The following is a 25,064-nucleotide window of genomic DNA, read 5'->3' as shown; positions in this document are numbered from 1 at the left end:
TTGTCATAGGACGGAAGTCCTCCATTTCAACAGCCGTTGCACTGAATTTGCATCACTTCTTTAGGTGTGCTCCGAATTCAATGTTTTGGATGTAAATTGAAAAATTCTATGATATTTTGTCAAATAAATAATTTTTATTATTTTTTATAATTTTTAATGGATTCAAACGCTTGTCGGAAAGGTTTGACCTCAAATATTTTCAAAAATGCACAATTTTTTCAGAATGGATTTAGCATTATTTTGGACAAAATTTAAATGATTTGTACCATTTTATGAATTCTTACACTGTTTTTAACCTATTTGAAACAGAAAGAGTTAAAATTACCCATTAAAAGTATGAAAATCCCAATTTATAAAAAATTGAATTAAAAGAACTTCCTGGGTAGTTAAAATAAAGAACATCATTGGGAGTACATCTTCTGGAAGTGCTTTTAAAATCGTGCCTTTGGAAGAACTTCCAATTTTTTTTGCTGGGATATATCGCAGTACAGTCACTTTAGGCAACGAATAATCGACGTAGCAGGAAGAGAATTTGAAAACAAACAAATTTGCAGTATTCCTAAGACAAGCATTTGACAAAGTTTGGCATGAAGGTCTTTTAAAAAATCCCCAATGATCTGCCAAAGCAATTTCACGAAATTTCACGAATCGTACTTGAACAATAGGCATTTCAGAGTACGAATAGGAAATAAGTTCTCAGATACCAATTAGAGTTGGAGTATCTCAAGGTAGCGTACTTGGACCAATACTGTATTTATGCATTTCTAACTGGGTCAATATATGGAGAATTCACTTAAATTAAAGCAAGTCTGTACATATTTACTTTTCAGATAACAAAACTTCATATGCTCCACTATATTTAAATGGTTCAATAATACTTTACGTAAACAGTGCGATATATTTGGGGATGAATCTTGACTCTAAAATCTAAAGGAACATGTGAAGAAAAATAATCCGGAAATATAAATAAAATACTCCGAAATGTACTTGATGCTAGTAAACACTACAATATTCATCAAAAACAGAGTGCTCCTATATAATCAAATAATTAAACCAATATTGAACTACGTTATCCGGCTTTGGGGCTGCGCTGCCAAACAAGAACTCGTAAAAAAACCCAAAAAAAAACCCAAAACCTCATACTGCGTACCACAGATAATGATTCTTGATACATACGGAACTCTGACTTGCATCTTGACTTAGAGGGTAGAACTGTTGAAGAATAAATAACCCTCAACTCACTGAAACATGCAAAGAAATTACATATTCATGTCAACCAAGACTTAAATAAAATTTTCCGGAACTACCGATCCACAAGAAGGTTGCGATGGACAGTACCGATGGATTTAACTTCAACTTTACATTGAAATCAAAAACTAGAATCAACTTAGCTAGGCTGAATTTTCTAGTTTGTTGTATTGAGCTATTAAAAAATTACTAGATGGGTTAAACTCAGTCGTAATAAAAACAAGTATATACGGCCGTAAGTTCGGCCAGGCCGAATCTTAAAGGGTGATACGGTCAAAATTTGGTCAATATAAACTTGACGTAATTCTTTCAATTTGGCATTTAAAAAACCTGAACATCCCTCATTTTGAAGGCGTGTGTGTGTAGAATATTGCTCCTATTTTGATTTTGGAATTCACTCTTCAGTTGTCAAAATGCCGTCCAAGCAAGAAGAGCAGCGTATCAAAATTTTGCTCGCGCATCGCGAAAATCCGAGCTACTCCCACGCAAAGCTGGCAAAATCGCTAAAAGTTGCCAAATCAACCGTTACAAATGTAATTAAAGTGTTTGGGGAACGTTAGTCGACAGCCAGGAAGTCTGGATCGGGGGAAAATCGAAAACCGGAAGCAGCTGAGACGACAAAGAGAGTTGCCGGTAGTTTCAAGCGAAACCCTAACCTCTCTCTCCGAGATGCCGCAAATAAGCTGGGTCTATCGTCTACAACCGTGCATCGAGCCAAAAAACGAGCCGGACTATCGACTTACAAGAAGGTAGTGACTCCAAATCGCGATGATAAACAAAATACGACGGCCAAAGCGCGATCCCGGAGGCTGTACACGACGATGCTGACGAAGTTTGACTGCGTGGTAATGGACGACGAAACCTACGTCAAAGCCAACTACAAGCAGCTTCCGGGACAGGAGTTTTATACGGCAAAAGGAAGGGGAAAGGTAGCAGATATTTTCAAGCACATAAAACTGTCATAGTTCGCAATGAAATATCTGGTTTGGCAAGCCATCTGTACCTGTGGCTTGAAAAGCAGCATTTTCATAGCTTCCGGGACTGCCAACCAAGAAATTTACGTGAAAGAGTGTTTGAATAAACGTCTGCTGCCTTTCCTGAAGAAACACGGTTGTTCCGTACTGTTTTGGCCGGATTTGGCATCTTGCAATTACGGTTAAAAGGCCATGGAGTGGTACGCCGCCAACAACGTGCAGGTGGTTCCCAAGGACAAGAACCCTCCCAACACGCCAGATCTCCGCCCAATTGAGAAATACTGGGCTATTGTCAAGCGGAACCTAAAGAAGACCAAAAAAACTGCTAAGGACGAGCAGCAGTTCAAGGCAAACTGGCTTTCTGCGGCGAAGAAGGTGGACAAGGTGGCTGTACAAAATCTGATGGCAGGTGTCAAGCGTGAGGCCCGGCAATTCGGATTTGGAAAAAGCGAAAGCCTAACTGAATATTTTTCCTGAATTTTATACTAATTGAACTTGAAAAAGAAATTTAATTTGATTTTTTAAATAAACGATTTCACCGATTTACACGCGTTTTCCCTTGACCAAATTTTGACCGTATCACCCTTTATGTACCCTCCACTATGGAATGCGTAGAAACTTCTACAAAAGACTGTCATCCACAATCGAATTACTCGGGTTGTTGTATCTTAAAACTTCTTAACATCGTTTTCTAAATTGTGAGTTAGTCCATATATTAGACATATTGGTATATATTAGACAAAAAAGTTATGTATAGGTAAGTCTACAAATATTATAAATCGATATGGACTTTTTGCACGATACGTAGAGAGCCAGAGTAGAAATATGGGGGTCGCTTATATGGGGCTATATACAATTATGAACTTGATATGGACCAATTTTTATGTGATTGGGGATCGATTTATCGGAGGGTTATATATAACTATAGACCGATATTGACCTAGTTAGGCATGGTTGTTAACGGCCATATACTAGCACAATTTACCAAATTTCCAAGGGGCTCCAAAACCAAATCTCGGGATCGGTTTATATGAGGGCTATATATGATTTTGGACTGATATGGACTACTTTTGGCGTGGTTGTTAAATATGATATACTACCACCACGTACCAAATTTCAACTAGATCGGATGAATTTTGCTTCTCCAAAAGGCACCGGAGGTCAAATCTGGTGATCGGTTTATATGGGGCCTATATATAATTATGGACCGATTTCGACCAATTTTTGCATGGGTGTTTGAGGCCATAAATTAACATCACGTATCATATTTCAACTGAATCAGATGAATTTTGGCCTTCCAAGAGGTTCCGGAGGTCAAATCTAGTGATCGGTTTATATGGGGGCTATATATAATTATGGACCGATGTGAACCAATTTTTGCATGGTTGTTAGAGACCATATACTAACACCATGTACCGAATTTCAGCCGGATCGGATGAAATTTGCTTCTCTTAGAGGATCCGCAAGCCTTATTTGGGGGTCCATTTATATGGGGACTATACGTTAAAGTGGACCGATATGGCGCATTTGCAATACCATCCGACCTACATCAATACCAACTACTTGATTCAAGTCGATAGCTTGTTTCGTTCGGAAGTTAGCGTGATTTCAACAGATGGACATGCTCAGATCGACGTACCAAAAGAGAGAGATATGCCCTTATTTTAGACATACAAGAACCAATTTCATATCATGGCATTCCAAAAGTGATGCTTATTGCTGAAAGACAAACAAATCGCTGTGATGAACATTATTACTAACAACACAGCATCGTTCTGCAACTATTTGCAAAAATGGTGTTTTTTCTGCATAAATCTATCCATCTCAAATCAAAACCACGATATACCACCAACAGTCAAGGGGAACGACTTCAAATGCAATATGCGAAATAGTCAGTGGAAGAAGAACACTTACGATGCCATCGACCGTCCGACGAACCGATGATTGTAACCAAAGAAATCTGCTAGATATACATCTGAAGTGGGGAATGGCGACACAGGAACCAAATGGATGAACCAATGTTAGTCTTATTGCTTGAGTGTGCTGGGGAAAAATCATTTAAACTCTTTCATAAATTTTCATTTATTCGTTTCCTTAACGCGGTTTTCCAACCGGTTTGGTTGGGTTGTGGTCTTTGGCATAAGACATGGCACATGGATGGCATAGACTAAAAGAAATCTCAACATCAAAATTTGATTTCTTTCCATCCCCATTTCAAATTTATCTCCCACTCACATTGCCTTTAGCTGAGATTTTCTTCATTTTGGTAAAATATTAGTAACTATGTGGAACAGGGTGGAGGAGTTTCCGCTGCTCCCACGTTCCAAGTAAAACATGAAACATTTTGTTACTCTGGGAAAAATACGAAAACATGGAAACCAACCACATAATGGCAAACTATGACTGGAAATCTTTGTAAAAGAACGGAAATGAGTTCAAGAGTTTGATTTTCTTTTTTTTTTGTAAGATTTTTGTTGTAGGTATTTTGTTTTTATTTTTTTATTCAAAAGTTCACATTGAAGTTTTGTGATGTGGGTTCATTGGCAGATTCTGTTCAGGGGCCTATGACTGTGAAAAGAAACGTTTACCATGATTAAAGGGGAAGAAAGGTAAACTTGTGGTACCATTCTTGAGATAAATTACATTCATATTACGGTAACTTTGGCAAAACACAAACTTCTAAAGAGAAAACAAAATTTCTGTTTTGTTGCAAATATTGTCAGTTTGCTTGGCTTACAGCGGAGATCAAAAGTTGTTCGAGACAAAATTAAAAAACAAAAATTGAATTTAACATTTTGCAAAGAAAAGCCTGTGTTTTTTGCAATAACAGGTTGGCTTATAAGTCCCCGGTCTAAGAAAGAAAAACACATTTTTTTGTCAAAATTCGTTTTTATTATTCAACATAGTTCTCTTCAAGAGCGATACAATGATTATAACGTTTCGGCGATCAACTCTTCATTGCAGCCAAATTTTTTCCCAGCGAGTATCCTTTTGATGTCTTGTGGCACGGTGCGTTGTCTTGGTGGAACAACACTTTTTTCTTCTTCATATGGGGCCGTTTTGCCGCGATTTCGACCTTCAAACGCTCCAATAACGCCATATAATAGTCACTGTTGATGGTTTTTCGCTTCTCAAGATAATCGATAAAAATTACAGAGGCCATTACTTTGCCAGCGGACTTTTGAGTCTTTCCACGCTTTGGAGACGGTTCACCGGTCGCTGTCCCCTCAGCCGACTGCCGATTGGACTCAGGAGTGTAGTGATGGAGCCATGTTTCATCCATTGTCACATATCGACGAAAAAACTCGGGTGTATTACGAGTTAACAGCTGCAAACACCGCTCAGAATCATCAACACGTTGCTGTTTTTGGTCAAATGTGAGCTCGCGCGGCACCCATTTTGCACAGAGTTTCCGCATATCCAAATATTGATGAATGATATGACCAACACGTTCCTTTGATATCTTTAAGGCCATATCAGAGGCCTCGATCAAGTTAATTTTACGGTCATTCAAAATCATTTTGTGGATTTTTTTGATGTTTTCGTCGGTAACCACCTCTTTCGGGCGTCCATTGCGTTCACCGTCCTCCGTGATCATTTCACTACGCTTGAATTTTGCGTACCAATCAATTATTGTTGATTTCCCTGGGGCAGAGTCCGGAAACTCATTATCAAGCCAAGTTTTTGCTTCCACCGTATTTTTTCCCTTCAGAAAACAGTATTTTATCAAAATACGAAATTCCTTTTTTTTTTCATTTTTTTCACAATCACAAAAGTTGCTTCACAAAAGACGCTCTATCTCACAAACTAATTTACTTAGAGATGGCAAATTTTGACACGAATCATTTGAAGGTTGGTACTATATAAAAATAATATGTATTTAATACTAGCGATGCCAGCTATGTGTCAGACCGGGGACTTGTCAGCCAACCTGTTATCTATCTATAGAAGTATTTATATGTGATAAGTACGTTTAGTTAATCTGTCATCACAACGTGATCTTCTTTTCTGTCATTATATCTTAAATTTTGAGGTTTTGTAGTATCAAGTAAGTAAAGTAGAAAGTCGGGTGGGGCCGACTATATCATACTCCAAACCACCCTAAGCATTTGTGGCTTATTATTGAAATCGATTAGGGAGATAAACCGTTAATATTTTCCATATCGGTGAGCACTAAAATACATTTTTATAAACTTCTTTAACAATAAACGAAAAATACGAAAATTTGAGACAATTTTTCTACTGTATGTATCTAGTAAATGGATATTTATACAAAAACTATAGCTGATACTTTTACGGGTTCTTTTTTGTATATTTCCTCACACTGTGAAAGATATTATAGGTCAAATAGCGCTTATTTTCGTAAGGCCATTTGGTCACAATTCAAGAATCAAGTTTTCAGAACAAGCTCATATAGCTCTTGAAGTAATTGAGGTAGGTTCCCAAAATGACAATTTTTGTTCTACACGCTGTTAGTACAAGTAAAAACAGAAGAAAACTTGAAGTTTTTAATATTAGGTTTATTTTGGTAGTGACAGGGTTAAAAACAGGTAATGTATCCAAATTTATGAAAATCGGGCAATGTAGTTATGTAAGAGCTATATGTAAGTCTAAATAAGATCGGCTAAGTATTATTGTTCTTTAGTCCTTAGTTAAAGAAATTTGTCCTTAATATTGTATAAATTACGGATCCTAAAATTTAGGTTGCGTAATCTTTAATATGACGTAAATATTTTTTTTGACCGGTATATATAGAGAAGTCTACAAATAATTGCGAACCAATATGAACGTTTGCACGGTAATTAGAGAGCCAGAATTTAAATATGGGGATAGCTTTATATGGGGGTTACATACAATTATGAACCGATATGGATCAATTTTTGCGTGATTGGGGATCGGTTTATCTGCGGGCTATATATAACTATAGATAGTTATGAACCAAGTTTGTTGTTAGCGGCCATATACTAGCACAATGTAGCAAATTTCAACCGAATCGGATGAATTTTGCTCCTCCAAGATGGTCCGGGAATAGTTTTATATGGGGCTATATGGAATTATGGACCGATATGGTTTGTGTTCATATATATACACAAAATACAAACTTTCAACTGAATGGGATGAAATTTGCTCCTCCAAGAGGCCCCAAAACCAAATCTGGGGATTGGTTTATATGGGGGTTATATATGATTATGGCCCGATATGGAATAATTTTGAATGCTTGTTAGAGACCATATACTAACACCACGTGCCAAATTTAAACCGGATCGGATGAATTTTGCTCTTCCAAGGGGCTCCGGAGGTCAAATCTGGGGATCGGTTTATATGAGGGCTATATATAATTATGTACCGATATGGACCATTTTTTGCAAGGTTGTTAGAGACTACATACAAACACCACATACCAAATTTCAACCGGATCGGATGAAATTTGCTTGTTTAAGAGGCTCCCCAAGCGATAAATAGCGATGTATATGAGAGCTAAATCTGAACCGACTTAGATGATATTTTGCAGGTTCAGTTGATACCACCGAATATTATGTTGTGCTAAATTTGAGAAAGATCGGTTAATAAATGAGGCTATTATGGCCAAACTTTGGAAAATCGGGCATTTCATATATATGGAAGCTGTATATAAATCTGAACCGAATATGATGTGTCTTTGCACGTATATTTAGTAAAATAGAAGATTAGATTTAGTCAACTTTCAGTAAGAGCAGTAAATAAATATGGGTTTTATAGCCAAATTTGGTAAAATCGGGCGATGCATATAAATGGGAGCTATATCTAAGTCTGAACCGATTTCTATGAAGGGTGATGTATTAGATTACTTTGTGTCACATTTGACAACGTTTAACGACCAACTCATATCAGATTCTTAAAAATAAATAAAGATTAAAACAAGTATATACAGCACTAAGTTCGGCCGGGCCGAATCTTAAATACCCACCACCATGACCCAAATATTAGGGTTTCCTTTGCAATTTCAGGAGGGCTTGAGGACTTGAGGACACTTCCCGAAGATAAATTTAAAGATTTCACCTATGAGGACTCTGGTATTACAAGAACCATTTTTGTTTGAGATTTAGAGGAATCATTAACATCTCTTGTAAGTGTGCAAGAAAATTATAAAATAACGTCTTGATTTGAAATCTTAAATCTGTAGAAATAAAATCTGGAAATTTTACATTGAGTTTCAAACAATTTTCATGATCAGTGCGCCTTATACACCCTCAAGAAGTGAAGTCGGTCTATATGGAGGCATTACCAAATGGACCGATAAAAACTTAATCCGATACACGTTTTTGTGAGCCTAAAATATCAGAATATTTACAATTTCAGGCAAATCAGATAAAAACTACGGTTTCTAGAAACCTAAGAAGTTATATCGGGAGATCGTTCTTATACTAAATATGGACCTATACTCACCGTTTTCGGCACACCTCTTTATGATCCGAAAATACCTCTAGATTTCCAATTTCAGGCAAATAGTATAAAAACTTCGGATTCTAGAAACCCAAGAAGTAAAATCGGGAAAATCGGTCTATATGGGGGCTATACCAAAATATGGACCGATACTCACCATTTTCGGCACACCTCTTTATGGTCCTAAAATACCTCTAGATTTCTAATTTCAGACAAATTGGTTAAAAACTACGGTTTCTATAAGCCCAAGACCCCAAATCGGGAGGTCGTTTTATATGGGGACCATACCAAAACATAGACCGATACTCACAATTTTTGGCACACGTATTTGTGGTCCTACAATACCTCTAGATTTCCAATTTCAGGTAAATTGAATAAAAACTGCGGTTTCTATAAGCCCAAGAAGTAAAATCGGGAGATCGGTCTATATGGGGGCTATACCAAAATATGGACCGATACTCACAATTTTTTGACACACGTATTTGTGGTCCTACAATACCTCTAGATTTCCAATTTCAGGTAAATTGAATAAAAACTGCGGTTTCTATAAGCCCAAGAAGTAAAATCGGGAGATCGGTCTATATGGGGGCTATACCAAAACATGGACCGATACTCACCATTTTTGGCACACCTCTTTATGGTCATAAAATAACTCTAGATTTCAAATTTCAGGCAAATTGGATAAAAACTATAAGCCCAAGACCCCAAATCGGGAGGTTGGTTTATATGGGGACTATATCAAAACCTGGACCGATATAGCCCATCTTCGAACTTGACCTGCCTGCAGACAAAAGACGAGTTTGTGCAAAATTTCAGCACGATTGCTTCATTATTGAAGACTGTAGCGTGATTACAACAGACAGACAGACGGACAGACGGACATCGTTATATCGTCTTAGAATTTCTCCCTGATCTATATATATATATATATATATATATATATATATATATATATATATATATATATATATATATATATATATATATATATATATATATATATATATATATATATATATATATATATATATATATATATATATATATATATATATATATATATATATATATATATATATATATATATATATATATATATATATATATATATATATATATATATATATATATATATATATATATATATATATATATATATATATATTATATAGTCGGAAATTGATATTTCGATGTGTTACAAACGGAATGACAAACTTATTATACCCCCGTCACCATTCTATGGTGGTGGGTATAAAAATAAATTTTAATTCCCGAAACATTGGTCGGTTTTTATTCAGGCTAAAATTTTTGGCAAAGAAACTCTCAAAAACGTCATTAATGATATATGGAGCTCAATTCCCGTAGATTTGATGAAGACCTCACAATGGACTGAATAGTATAAGTGAGCCTGAATCTTAATCGGGATGCCACTTTAACCTAACCCACTCAATGCCAAAGAGACTCCAGGCAGTAGAAAACATTAAGGGCTGCCACACAAAAGATTAAAAATTTTTTAATATATTGTGTTTAAACCAATAATTTTTATTTAGTGAAATTATTTTTATAAGTGAAATTAACTTTTTTGTTTTTGTTATTTATTCTCCTAAACAGAAATAAATCTGTATTAATTTACTTTTTTTTTGTAGCCAGTATCTCAAGCTTTAATTTAAAGTATAACACATATATTTACTTCATATTTTTCATATCGCTCCACAGTTTATTTCAAAGTGATTGGTGTACAACGTTTTTTGCTGACTGTGTATTCTGGGTCGTAATGAAATTCTGAGTTGATCTCGCGATGTCCGTCCGTCCGTCTGCTGAAATCATGCTAACTTGCGAACGAAACAAGCTATCGGCCTAAAATTTACAAGTAGGCCGGATGGTATTGCAAATGGACCACGGACCATGTTTACGTATATCCCCCATTTAAACCGTCCCTAGATTTGGCTAGCGGAGGCTCTAGGAGGAACAAATTTCATTAGATCGGGTTGGAACTTGGTACGTGGTGTTACTAACATATATAGCCTCTAACAACCATGTAAATTAGTTCAAATCGGTATATAATTATATATAGGACCCATATGAACCCGATCCCCAAATTTAATTTCCTACGCTTGCTGGAGGTGCAAACTTCATCCGATCCGGTTGAAATTTGGTACGTGGTATTAGTCTATGGCCTTAAACAAATATTCAAATATTGGTCCATATCATAAATATATAAAGACCCCATATAAACCGATCCCCAGAGCTCCCTAGAAGTGGAAAATTCAACCGATACGATCGAAATTTGGTACAGGAACTTAATTGTTTTATATAGGTAATTAATCTGCCTCCTTAAGGATTAAGACAACCCTTGTAATTCAATTGTATATGACAGTCTTTAGTATAACTTTCTATGCAATCCGGGGTAGAGGGTACATAAGATTTGGCCTGGCCGAACTTACCGTATAAATTTAGATTATATTTTAATTGCTGAACCAAACGCGTAAACGACAGAGTACGGATCTAGTGCCTTCAATGGTTTGATGGTCTAAGCAGCCAATTTCCCATCTTTTTTGTATAGTCTAACTGAGGCCAAAATAGCGGGCTACCCCTATGGCATCACTTTTTATCTTCACTGTAAAGATATTGTGAAGATCTATTTAAAAGTTATGAATTCCAAAGCCTTGTGTTTGTTTATGAAATTGCACATTTTGAGGCTGTGGGTGGAGCCACACTAGCTTCACCAAAGCATAAAAAACACAGAAAACTCTGGGGAAATTATTTTATTAAATATAACCGCATAACATTACTTTGATTGCAGACAAAACTGTAAATACAAGAGAAGAATATCTCGTTATACAAACACAAGAAGAATCCACACTTCACAACTGCCATCTTGTAGCGCAATATGAAATGCCTCCAAGAGTTCCAAGTGAATGTTCAAAGGCGCTATCATCATCACCATAATACTTCTAACTTTGAATGTAAAAGGGTGCAAATAGTATGTACAGTGCCATGGTACAAGATGCTGGGGAAGAGCAAGGGGCAAGTAGTTTGTGGGACAGGTATAGTAGTGCACTTAAGTTTTCATCATTTTATGAATTGACACAGCAACTTTTACAAAATTTCTATTACAGTCTATGCCTTTGTAGGTGGGCAATGCAGTCAGTCAGTCGATGTGGTTGCTTGGATGCCTTTCTACCGATTCCGCTCGTTTTAGATCCCTTTTGGTTGTTGGTAATGGTAATATTGCTTATTGCTTATGTTTGAAATGGGCCACAAATTGCAGTAAAGAGGAAGCATTATGCTTGCATTCAGTTATAAATACTGTTTTCATTTTATGCCACAATGATTTTCAGATGAAATCATATAACTTCTATTTTAACAATATTGGATTTGTACTTCAACTGCTTGCTTGACTGTTGCTACTTGGATACATTTATAAATTATATGGGTACTTATTTCAAGGATGGTGTACAATAGTCGTGAGTTCGATAGACTTTAAGACTGAAGTATTGGCGGATGATTGATTTATCACAACCCAAAATAGTTTTAACGAAATAGAAGGAGCTTTTTTTAGCAATGGATATGAGAATATAATTCAAATTTCTGTTTGTTATGAACTGGCAGAGACTGATCAATATCTAATAGGTTGGCTGATAAGTCCCCGGTCTAACAAAGAAAAATACATTTTTTTTTGTCGACGACCTTCCAATTTTCTGATACCATTTTGGTAGTACTCCTTCGGTTTTGCCTCAAAATAGGCCTCAGTTTCGGCGATCAACTCTTCATTGCAGCCAAATTTTTTCCCTGCGAGCACCCTTTTGGGGTCTGAGAACAAGAAAATGTCGCTGGGGGCCAGATCTGGAGAATACGGTGGGTGGGAAAGCAATTCGAAGCCCAATTCATGAATTTTTGCCATCTTTTCAATGACTTGTGGCACGGTGCGTTGTCTTGGTGGAACAACACTTTTTTGTTCCTCATATGGGACTGTTTTGTCGCGATTTCGACCTTCAAACGCTCCAATAACGCCATATAATAGTCATTGTTGATGGTTTTTCCCTTCTCAAGAAGGGAATTACTTTGCCAGCGGACTTTTGAGGCTTTCCACGCTTCGGAGACGGTTCACCGGTCGCTGTCCACTCAGCCGACTGTCGATTGGACTCAGGAGTGTAGTGATGGAGCCATGTTTCATCCATTGTCACATTTTATTACGAGTTAACAGCTGCAAACACCGCTCAGAACTTTGTTGTTTTTGGTCAAATGTGAGCTCGCGCGGCACCCATTTTGCACAGAGCTTCCGCATATCCAAATATTGATGAATGATATGAACAACACGTTCCTTTGATACCTTAAATCCTCTACTATCTCAATCAACTTCATTTTACGGTCATTCAAAATCATTTTGTGGATTTTTTTGATGTTTTCGTCGGTAACCACTTCTTTCGGGCGTTCACCGCCTTCGTGCTCATTTCACCACGCTTGAATTTTTCATACCAATCAATTATTGTTGATTTCCCTGGGGCAGAGTCCGGAAACTCATTATCAAGCCACGTTTTTCCTTCCACCGTATTTTTTACCTTCAGAAAACAGTATTTTATCAAAACACGAAATTCCTTTTTTTTCCATTTTTTTCACAATAACAAAAGTTGCTTCACAAAGTAACTGACTTACAGACGTCAAATTTTGACACGAATCATTTGAAGGTTGGTACTATATAAAAATAATATGCATTTAATACTAGCAACGCCATCTATGTGTCAGACCGGGGACTTATCAGCCAACTTGTTAGATCGCATGTTCCTTGAAAAAAAGGATGTGAAGTTAAAGATGAATTAGCCGAGATATGAAATATTAGTTTTTTTAATATTCTGTTCGTTTTTTGCCACGAATTAAATGTTTTTTTGCTTCATTACAATTTCTACACCCACCACTATAGACGCAGAGAAGGAATATCATTACCTAAAACATGTTTTGGACGGGGAACATGGATTATTAGGATCTAAATTTGGGAGTCTAAAACCGACACCGGTTAACCGGTTAATCGGATTCAACTACACAAACCGTAACTGAATACTGAAAAAATTGGCATTTAATCGCGAAAACTGGTTTTTGACCATCGGTTTTCTGAATTTCAATGAATTTTCTAACTACTTTGCCATATATTTTTTCCGAATTCGATTTCCGCACTCTTCGATAAAATTGAAGCGATAACTTGTGTGTCTTGCATTCAAAAGAATTTTTCCCTCCGTAACGATATTGCGCTTTGTTGTAAAGTTCTTTCTTTGAACTTTAAATCATTATTTGTTAGAAGTACTTTGACGATTGTCTCAATTCCATCTTATTGATTTTAAAGAACATTTGCTAAGTCAAAAGAAAATGTCGTTTGTCTAAAATTTCATTCCTCTGAAAAGAAAAAAAATCTTTCAGTACCAATAAATAAATTTAAATAAAATGCACTGAAAACATATAGTCCTACGTCTACTACCAGTAAACGAGTATTTCCATATAAGCAAGTAATAATAAATTTCACTTTTATTTTTTCTATCACACACCATGAATCCCTAATTGTTTTTGAAGACATTAATTTTATTATAAACAATTGTTCTTTGTTTTATAAAATACAACAAGTATATACGGCCGTAAGTTCGGCCAGGCCGAATCTTATGTATCCTCCACCATGGATTGCGTAGAAACTTCTGCGAAAGACTGTCATCCACAATCGAATTACTTGCGTTGTGGTAATACTTACCGATGGCAAGGTATCTTAAAACTTCTTAACATCGTTTTCTAAATTGTGAGTTAGTCCAAACGTGATATATAAAGGGTGGTTAAAATTTCAAGGACCGATGTTGATTTTGAATACAAACTATTTAGGAAATTATTGTAATTTTATTTTATTATGATATATTGGTATTACTCAATTATGTATGGAACAAAATATCGGCCAAATGGGCGCCGCGACCTCGGTGGCACACCTTCATCCGATGGTCCAAATTTTCGATGACACTCAGGCATAATGGAGGTTCTGAGGCATAATGGAGGCCAATTCACATCGCCATTACGTGAGATAACACGGCCATTGAATTTGTTGCGCAAAAGAGCCATTGTTTCGTTAGCTGTGTGGCAAGTGGCACCGTCCTGCTGAAACCACATATCGTCCACATCCATATCTTCCAATTCGGGCCATAAAAAGTTCGTTATCATCTCACGATAGCGAACACCATTCACAGTAACTGCCTGACCGGCCTCATTTTGGAAAAAATACGGCCTGATGATGCCGCCATAAACACATAAACGGCACCAAACAGTCATTGATATTGAGCAATTTTTGTGTGATTGGGATCGATTTATCTGAGGGCCATTAGCGTAGCTAGACAATTTTCCTTGGGGGGCCTATAGCCCCCCTAGCTAAAAATTTATATTTCATTTATTTATATTTCAATTAATGTTTTATTTCATAAAAATGAATAAAAAAATTGGACATCAAAATAACTCGAAAATTAATTTATAATAAAGCAAGTAAAAGTAGTTCCACACATTTCTCAGCAAAAAAATTTGGAAGTTCTTCCAAAAACACAACTTTAAAAGCACTTCCAGAAGATGTACTCCCAATGATGTTCTTTATTTTAACTACTCAGAAAGTTCTTTAAATTCAATTTTTTATAACTTGGTTTTTTCATACTTTTAATGGGAAATTTTAACTTTTTTGTTGCAAATACCTTAAAAACGAAGTAAGAATTCATAAAATGGTACAAATAATTTGAATTTTGTCGAAAAAATTCTAAATCCAATCTGAAAAACTTGTGAATTTTTGAAAATATTTGAGGTCAAACGTTTCCGACAAGCATTATTTATAATCCATTAAAAATTATAAAAATTATTTATTTGACAAAATATAACAGAATTTTTTAATTTACATTCAAAACATTGAATTCGGATCACACTAAAGAAGTGATGCAAATTCAGTGCAACGGCTGTTGAAATGGAGGAATTCCGTCCTATGACAAGCCCATGTTAAATTCACCGCTTCTTCGCCAATTTTGCACCACTTCCGGATCCAAAAAGATCATTTTCATTACTTTTTTGGCGACGCTTTTTTGGCTGGTCTTGTTTATTTTTTATAAAAATGGAAAATCGTAAATAGGTTTTCAAATTCTGGGGGGGCTAAAATTTTTCTGGGGGTCTAAGCCCCCTCCCCAGAGGCCTTCCTACGCTTATGCTGAGGGCTATATATAACTATAGACCGATATGGACCTAGTTAGGCATGGTTGTTAACGGCCATATACTAGCACAATGTACCAAATTTCAACTGACTCCGATGAAATTTGCTTCTCCAAGAGGCCTATGGTGGAGGGTATAATGAGTGTTTAAACTTATTTTTACAAATTTCTTTTATTTCGGTTGTAACCGGTTGACCGGTTTTGATCAATATAAAAAAGTACGAAAGCCGGGTTTTTTTAAATTTAGGATTTTTGTAGATAAACCGAAGGTAAAACAAAAGCGGGTTTTTGGACACATTAATCGAAATATTGGTCTCAGACCCCATAAAGTATACATATTCTCCGTCGTGATGAAAATCTGAGTCGATCCAGCGATGTTCGCCAATCTGTTGTTGTCACACTAACTTTCGAAAGGAACAAGCTATCGCCTTGAATATATATAAATCGATGCCCAGGTTTCCTATTCGGCGCTTTCGGGAGTTGAAGTTTCGTACAAGGTGTAAGTATGTGGCCTCTAACTACCATTCAAAATTGGTTCATATAAGTCAATAATTATATATAGCCCCAAATATAAACCGATTTCCTTATTTTATTTCTTGAGTCTCCTGGAAAAGCAAATTTCATCCGATCCGATTAACATTTGGTACATGATATTAGTATATGATTTCTACTAATTGCGCGAAAATTCGTCCATATCGGTTCATAATTATTTGTAGCGTCCATATAAACCACAGAGACTTGTACACACTCATCTATTGCCTGCAGGCAGGTCAATTTAGTAGGTGGACTACCTCAGTTCAGATTTTGAGATAGCCTCCATATAAACCAACCTGCATATTCGGGGTTTTGGGCATCTAGATAATCCAAAAAGGTGTTGAAATATAGACCGGTCTCCCTATTTGACTTATTGTGATTTTGGACATCGTAATTTTTATCCGATTTGCTTGAAATTGGAAACCTACAGGTATTTTGGGTGTACAAAAAGATGTCGCGAATATGGTGTGTGTGTCGGTACATGTTTCGGTATAAGCCCCATATAGAATAATTTTCCGATTTGACTTTTTGAATCTCTACACAGAAAGAAATATCACGAACATTTTTTCAATTAAAATTTTAACTGAGTTTTAAAAATATTCAATTAAACATTTAATTGATTCAACAAATTGTTTAATTGAAACGAAAATAAATCACAAAAATTAGTTGTATCAATTAATTATACCCTAAACCATATAGTGGTCAGGGTATAAGGTTTTATCTACTAAACAATGTATATTGATATATACCGATCAACTCAGAATCACCTACGATCTAACCCTTGGTATCCGTCCGTCCGTCTGCTCATATATTTGTTGTTCGCATGATTCCGCTCGCAATTATTAACCGATTTTGATTAAATTTTGCATAAGGCGTTTGTTTGGCAAAAGAACGAATGTTATTGAATTTGTAAAAAATGCGCTCCTTTACTAAGCGATCTGCGTCATGTAAAATGTAATCTAATTCGACACACTTCAATTGAGCGACATTTTTATCGAAATCGGTTAAGATTTAGATATAGCTCCCATATATATGTACGAGTATAGCCCGATTTTCCCAAAGTTGTTTTATGGCCAACTTTGGGAAAATCGGGCTATACATTATTTATTAACCCTTTCACTACCGAAATAAACCTAATGTTAAAAACTTTTATTTTTCTTCTGTTTTTACTTGTACTAACAGCATGTAGAACAAAAATGGTAATTTTGAAAACCTTCCTCAAATACCTCAAGTAATATCTTTCAAAGAGTGAGAAAAAATACAAAAAAGAACCCGAAAATGTATCAGCTATAGTTTTTGTATAAATGTCTATTTACCAGAAACATACAGTAGAAAAATTGTCTCAAATTTTCGTATTTTTCGTTTATTATTAAAGAAGTTTAAAAAAATGTATTTTAGACCTCACCAATATGGACAATATTTATAGCTTATTTAGACTAAAGTCTCTACTTTAAGACAACATCGAGAAATAAATCGAAACTAAGTGGGAAAATAGAATTTGGTGTCTTTTTGTGTGTCGTCGTGTGCATGTTTCGGTATAAGCCCATATAGAATAATTTTCCGATTTGACTTTTTGAATCTCTACACAGAAAGAAATATCACGAACATTTTTTCAAATAAAATTTTAATTGAGTTTTAAAAATATTCAATGAAACATTTAATTGATTCAACAAATTGTTTAATTGAAACGAAAATAAATCAAAAAAATTAATTGTATCAATTAATTATACCCTAAACCATGTAGTGGTCAGGGTATAAGGTTTGATCTACTAAACAATGTATACTGATATATACCGATCAACTCAGAATCACCTACTGACGCGATCTAACCCTTGGTGTCCATCCGTCCGTCTGCTCATGTATTTGTTGTTCGTATGATTCCGCTCGCAATTATTAATCGATTTTGATTAAATTTTGCATAAGGCGTATGTTTGGCAAAAGAACGAACGTTATTGAATTTGTAAAAAATCGGAATTTGTAAAAAATGCTCTCCTTTACTAAGCGATCTGCGTCATGTAAAATGTAATCTAATTCGACACACTTCAATTGAGCGACATTTTTATTGAAATCGGTTAAGATTTAGATATAGCTCCCATATATATGTACGAGTATAGCCCGATTTTCCCAAAGTTGTTTTATGGCCAACTTTGGGAAAATCGGGCTATACATTATTTATTAACCCTTTCACTACCGAAATAAACCTTATGTTAAAAACTTTTATTTTTCTTCTGTTTTTACTTGTACTAACAGCATGTAGAACAAAAATGGTAATTTTGAAAACCTTCCTCAAATACCTCAAGTAATATCTTTCAAAGAGTGAGAAAAAATACAAAAAAGAACCCGAAAAAGTATCAGCTTTAGTTTTTGTATAAATGTCCATTTACCAGAAACATACAGTAGAAAAATTGTCTCAAATTTTCGTATTTTTCGTTTATTGTTAAAGAAGTTTAAAAAATGTACTTTAGACCTCACCAATATGGACAATATTTATAGCTTATTTAGACTAAAGTCTCTACTTTAAGACAACATCGAGAAATAAATCGAAACTAAGTGGGAAAATAGAATTTGGTGTCTTTTTCGAATGTCCTTCTAAGTGGACATCGGTAGTGAAAGGGTTAACACTTTCCCTTATTTACGAACCCTTTCACTACCGAAATAAACCTAATTTTAAAAACTTGTATTTTTCTTCTGTTTTTACTTGTACTAACAGCATATAGAACAAAAATTGTCATTTTGAAAACCTACCTCAATTACTTCAAGAGATATATGAGAGCTTGTTCTAAAAACTTGATTCTTGAATTCTGACCAAATGGCCTTACGAAAATAAGCGCTATGTGGCTATAAAATCTTTCAAAGTGTGAGAAAAAATACAAAAAGACCCCGAAAAAGTATCAGCTATATTTTTTCTATAAATGTCCGTTTACTAGATATACACAGTATAAAAATTGTCTCAAATTTTCGTATTTTTCGTTTATTGTTAAAGAAGTTTATAAAAATGTATTTCAGACCTGACCAATATGGATAATATTTGTAGCTTATTTAAATAAATCAATCTACTTTATAGTAACATCGATACATAAATCGAAACTTAATGGGGGAAATAGAGTTTGATGTCTTTTTCGAATGTCCTTCTAAGTGGACATCGGTAGTGTTTTTGTGTAAAACCAGCCAAGAGCTATCGCCCAGGTTATGAACAGAAATGTAATCAACGCTAAACTGGCTCTGAATTTGACGGGATATATGCTATAGGTAAGGTTAGGTACGATATGGTGGCAGCAGATTATATCAAGCTCACTTAGACTATTCAGTCCATTATCGTACCACAGTGGTGAACTTCTCCCTTATTACTGAGCAAAGATAATTGAGAAGAAGATACAGTCTTGTCATAGCAAAACTGAAGCACCAGAAGACTCTGCCAACAAAATATCATAAAGTTTGCGTCGACGTGTCTCTCAAATGTACTGCCGTTTGCGTCGGAAAATATCATAACATTTGTGTTTTTCATAAATTTCTGAATAAAAACCGACAAAAGCAATACCAAAACGATTGTAAATTAAAATAAAACGTATGTGTATTTTAAAGCGAATATTCATTATGGTTTCATGTGAATATTGCCGTTTTAAATTTATTTCTGGGCAGAGCTGCTTTGGAAAAAATTGACAAATAAAACAAATTTTTTCTCATAGCCCTCTACACCTTGACATTTGTTTTCTCTTCATAAGAGCACAATGCTTAATCTTGTTATACTCAATTATCTTTGTTACTGAGATCTGCCCTTCCTTACCATATTTATCCCAAGGACGAGGAACCTTCTTGTACTAGACGAGTCCGAACGTCATTTGACATTGCGCTGAAAGCACTTAGATAAGCTTTGAGACGTTCAGAAAAGTCACCAGCATTACTGAGTGAAAAGCTTTTTGATGTTTGTTCGAACCCATGATTAACCCATGACTCTTTGCACACTGAAAAAAGCATGTCCGGTTCCAAGGACTTTGTCTTTGCACTTGTGATTTTGATATTGATGCCGAGCCAAAGAAGCGGGAAATTGAAAACGTCGTCTTTAAAATGAAGTGTTGGAAAGCTTATCCTTTTTTTATACCCTCCACCATAGGATGGCGGTATTTTAACTTTGTCATTCCGATTGTAACACATCGAAATATTGCTCTAAGACCCCATAAAGTATATATATTCTGGGCATGTCCGTCCGTCCGTCTGTTGAAATCACGCTAACTTCCGAACGAAACAAGCTATCGACTTGAAACTTGGCACAAGTAGTTGTTATTGATGTAGGTCGGATGGTATTGCAAATGGGCCACATCGGTCCACTTTTACGTATAGCCCCCATGTAAACGGACCCCAAAATTTGGCTTGCAGACCTTCTAAGAGCAGCAAATTTCATCCGATCCGGCTGAAATTTGGTACATGGTGTTAGTATATGGTCTCTTACAACCATGAAAAAATTGGTCCACATCGGATCCCATCCGATCCGGCTGAAATTTGGTACGTGATGTTAGTATATGGTCTTTAACAACCATGCAAAAATTGGTCCACATCGGTCTATAATTATATATAGCCCCCATATGGATCGGTTTATTTGGCTTGCGGAGACTCTAAGAGAAGAAAATTTCATCCGATCCGGCTGAAATTTGGTACGTCGTGTTAGTATATGGTCTCTAACAACCATGACAAAATTGGTCCATATCGGTCCATAATTATATATGGCCCCCATATAAACCGATCCCCAGATTTGGTTTGCGGACCCTCTAAGAGAAGCAAATTTCATCCGATCCGGCTGAAATTTGGTACATAGTATTAGTATATGGTCTCTAACAACCATACAAAAATTGGTCCATATCGGTCCATAATTATATATACCCCCATATAAACCGATCCCCATATTTGACCTCCCGAGCCTCTTGCAGGAGTAAAATTTATCCGAGCCGGTTGAAATTTGACACTTGGTGTTAGTATATGGTCTCTAACAGCCATGCAAGAATTGGTCCATATCGGTCCATGATTATATATAGCCCCCATATAAACCTATCCCCAGATTTGTCCTCCGGAGCCTCTTGGAGTAGCAAAATTCATCCGATCCGGTTGAAATTTGGAATGTGGTGTTAGTATGTGGTCTCTAACAAACACGATATGGACACGAATTGGTCCATATCGGTCCTTAATTATATATAGCCCCCATATGAACCGTTATCCAGATTTGATCTCCGGAGTCTCTTGGAGAAGCAAAATTCATCCGATCCGGTTGAAATTTGCAACGTGGTGTTAGTATGTGGCCGCTAAAATCCATGCCAAATTTGGTCCATATCGGTCTATAGTTATATATAGCCGTTCCCCAATCACACAAAAATTGGTCCATATCGGTTCATAATCATGGTTGCCATGGGTTTATTTCTACAGAAAATTTGTTCAAAATGTTATGCCTATAGAAAATTTTGTCAAACTTTATTTCTATAGAAAATTTTGGCAAAATTTTGTTTGCAAAGAAAATGTTGTCAAAATTTTAATTTTTATAGAGAATGTTGTCAAAATTTTAATTCTATTGAAAATTTTGTCAACATTTTATTTCTATAGAAACTTTTATCAAAATTTTATTTCTATATAAAATTTTGTCAAACTTAATTAATTATATATGGGCCTTTATTAGTTTAATATATACTACGTATGGACTACCTTGCAATTTAGAAGACGGTGTTAGGAAGTTTTAAGATACCTTGCCATCGGCAAGTGTTACCGCAACTCAAGTAATTCGATTGTGGATGAGAGTCTTCAGTAGAAGTTTCTACGCAATCTATGGTAGAGGGTACATAAGCTTCCGCCTGGCCGAACTTACGGCCGTATATACTTGTTAACGTTTTTTTGCTTTGTTATCAAGATGCAAGAAGACAAAAAATTTAAAGTCAATTTCATTAATTGTGAAGAAATTTTCACAATTATTAAAGACAAATTGACTTTAGTGAAACAAATTTTTCTTTTATTTTAAGATACCAATTTTTAAGTCGAATTATTTAACAATAAAGAATCATCGTGGTGCAATGGCTAGCATGCCCGCCTTGCATACACAATGTCGTGGGTTCGATTCCTGCTTGACCGAACACCAAAAAGTTTTTCAGCGGTGGATTATCCCACCTCAGTAATGCTGGTGACATTTCATAGGGTTTCAAAGCTTCTCTAAGTGGTTTCACTGCAATGTGGAACGCCGTTCGGACTCGGTCCCTTGTCAATGAGCTTAAAATATAATCGGGCAGTGATAAGAGAGAAGTTCACCAATGTGGTATCACAATGAACTGAATAGTCTAAGTGAGCCTGATACATCGGTCTGCTACCTAACCTAGCCTAAACTAACAATAAGGACAAAACGACTTTATAGAAAAGTTTATCGTTTTTTGGACAAGGAATAAAACTTAATATCAGATAAATGCGTCTTCTATGCTAAGCAAAAAACGCATTCGTAATTTAAGGACATGACATTTTTCTCCTCACGACAATATTTCTTTTAGAGTATGCAAGTCCGGTATGCTAATCATTGCACCACGGTGGCTCCCACACCATATAAAGCCTGAGACAATATTTCAATTCGTTATGTATTGAATAGAAATTGTCCACTTTACATCCTTACATAACTTTTGCTATCAATGTTATGTCTTATGGATACCTCGAAAATGGAATAACTTCTCATTATGAGAATTTCCCAAAAGTATACAGAAACTTCTCTATTATATATTTTCTTTTGGTACCGACGATAGTCTTGGAAATCTAATAAAATATTATCACAACATAATTATAGTGGCAAAGACCAATCTCAGTATTTGTTTAAGATATTTATTTTCTTTCCTCTCCAATCCAATGTGAAATGATGGAAAATTAATTTTCGTTTAAAATCCATAGAGCTTAACATTTTCTATGTGAAGTATTACACATATTCCCCAATTGCTTTAGCAATCCATTTGAAATTACTTTATTGGATAACATTCGGAGAAACCTTCACTAGCGTTCAATTGTTTGTTCACTTGGATGCTGCTGCCATTGCCATTTCAAGGAATTATGATGAGTCTATGTATTGGTCGGTGGGGTTGGGAGGAGGCGAAAATAGTTCTGCACTTATCCTTGTATATCCCAACTTGTCTCTCGGAGTCTGTGTCAGTTTAGTTTGCCTCTGCCATTTCTCTGTTAATTCCAACTGATAATACATTTCACTCAATCAACCCACATTAGTTACACTGTCTAATGCATTTGAAATTTGTGTACTTTGTTAGGAAGTAAGTGAACATGGATTTTCCATAAAACATTAGTGAGAAACGATAGAGCACGGATTTTAATGGCGAATGGATATAAAGGATTTCAATTGACATTTTGGACTTTTATCGATAGAAACTATGTTTGGTAGTTCCGTTTGGATCTAAAATACATCCATATTAAACAAAAAAAAAAAAATATCGATCTATATGGGATCTACATTAAAACACTAAATTTGGTATACCTAACTACGACTTTAAAATATCGGTCTATATGGGGCCTATATCAAAATTGGTTTAGCCCTTTATAAACCTAAAATAGATTTCAAATTTCAAGCGTATTGGGCGAAGAATGAAGCTTCCATGCCCTCAAGGAGTCAAATGGGCGACATGGGATCTATATCAAAACTTGCGCCAATATATACCAAATTTAGCATAGCTCTATTCGAGCCAAAACTATTTCTAAATTTCGAGGAAATGCGATAAAAATTGCGGTATCCATGCTCTCAATAAGTCAACTCGGGAAATCGGCCTATATGGGGGCTATATCAAACCATAGACCGATATATACCAAATTTAGCAAAGCTATTTATGGACCTTAAAAAACCTATAGATTTCCAATTAAATGAAAATCGGGAGTTCATGACGGCTTTCAGCCATCATGAACTCAAATCTGGAAATCGGTCTAGGTTAGGGTAGGTGGCATCTCGATGTATCAGGCTCACTTAGACTATTCAGTCCATTGTGAAACCACAGTAATGAACTTCTCTTTTATGACTAAGTGCTGTCTGATTCTAAGTTAAGCTCAATGACAAGGGATCTCCTTTTTATAGCCGAGTCCGAATGGCGTTCCCCATTGCAGTAAAACCACTTAGATAAACTTGGAAACACTCAGAAATGTCACCAGCATTACTGAGGTGGGATAATCCACCGCTAAAAAGTTTTTGGTGTTCGGTCGAAGCAGAAATCTAAACCACGACCTTGTGTATGGAAGGCGGGCATGCTAACCATTACACCACTGTGGCTCCAATTCGGTCTACATGAGGGCTATATGAAATGATGGATACGACCCTAAAATACTTCTAGATTTAAAATTTCATGCAAATCGGACAAAAGTTGTGGATTACGTGCTCTCAAGAATTCGGAGCTGAGAGTGAGTATCTATATGGGGGTTATATAAAAACAAGGACCGATATATACCAAATTAATCTCATCTCTTTATGGGCCTGAAATAAATCTAAACTTCCAATATCATGCAAATCTGATGACCCCAAGAATTCAAATGGAGAGATCGGTCTTTATGGGTCCGTTATAGCCCATCTTCGAAGTTGACCTACCTGCAGACAAATACACGATAACTTCATTATTGAGGCTGTAGCGTAATTATAAGAGACATCTAGGCAATGATCGTTAGATTGTCTTAGAATTCGGAA

This window comes from Haematobia irritans, chromosome 3 (genome assembly GCF_050003625.1).
Source record: "Haematobia irritans isolate KBUSLIRL chromosome 3, ASM5000362v1, whole genome shotgun sequence".
NCBI classification, from domain to species: domain Eukaryota; kingdom Metazoa; phylum Arthropoda; class Insecta; order Diptera; family Muscidae; genus Haematobia; species Haematobia irritans.
The sequence above is the reverse complement of the archived record's forward strand: the minus strand, read 5'-3'. Positions refer to the sequence as shown.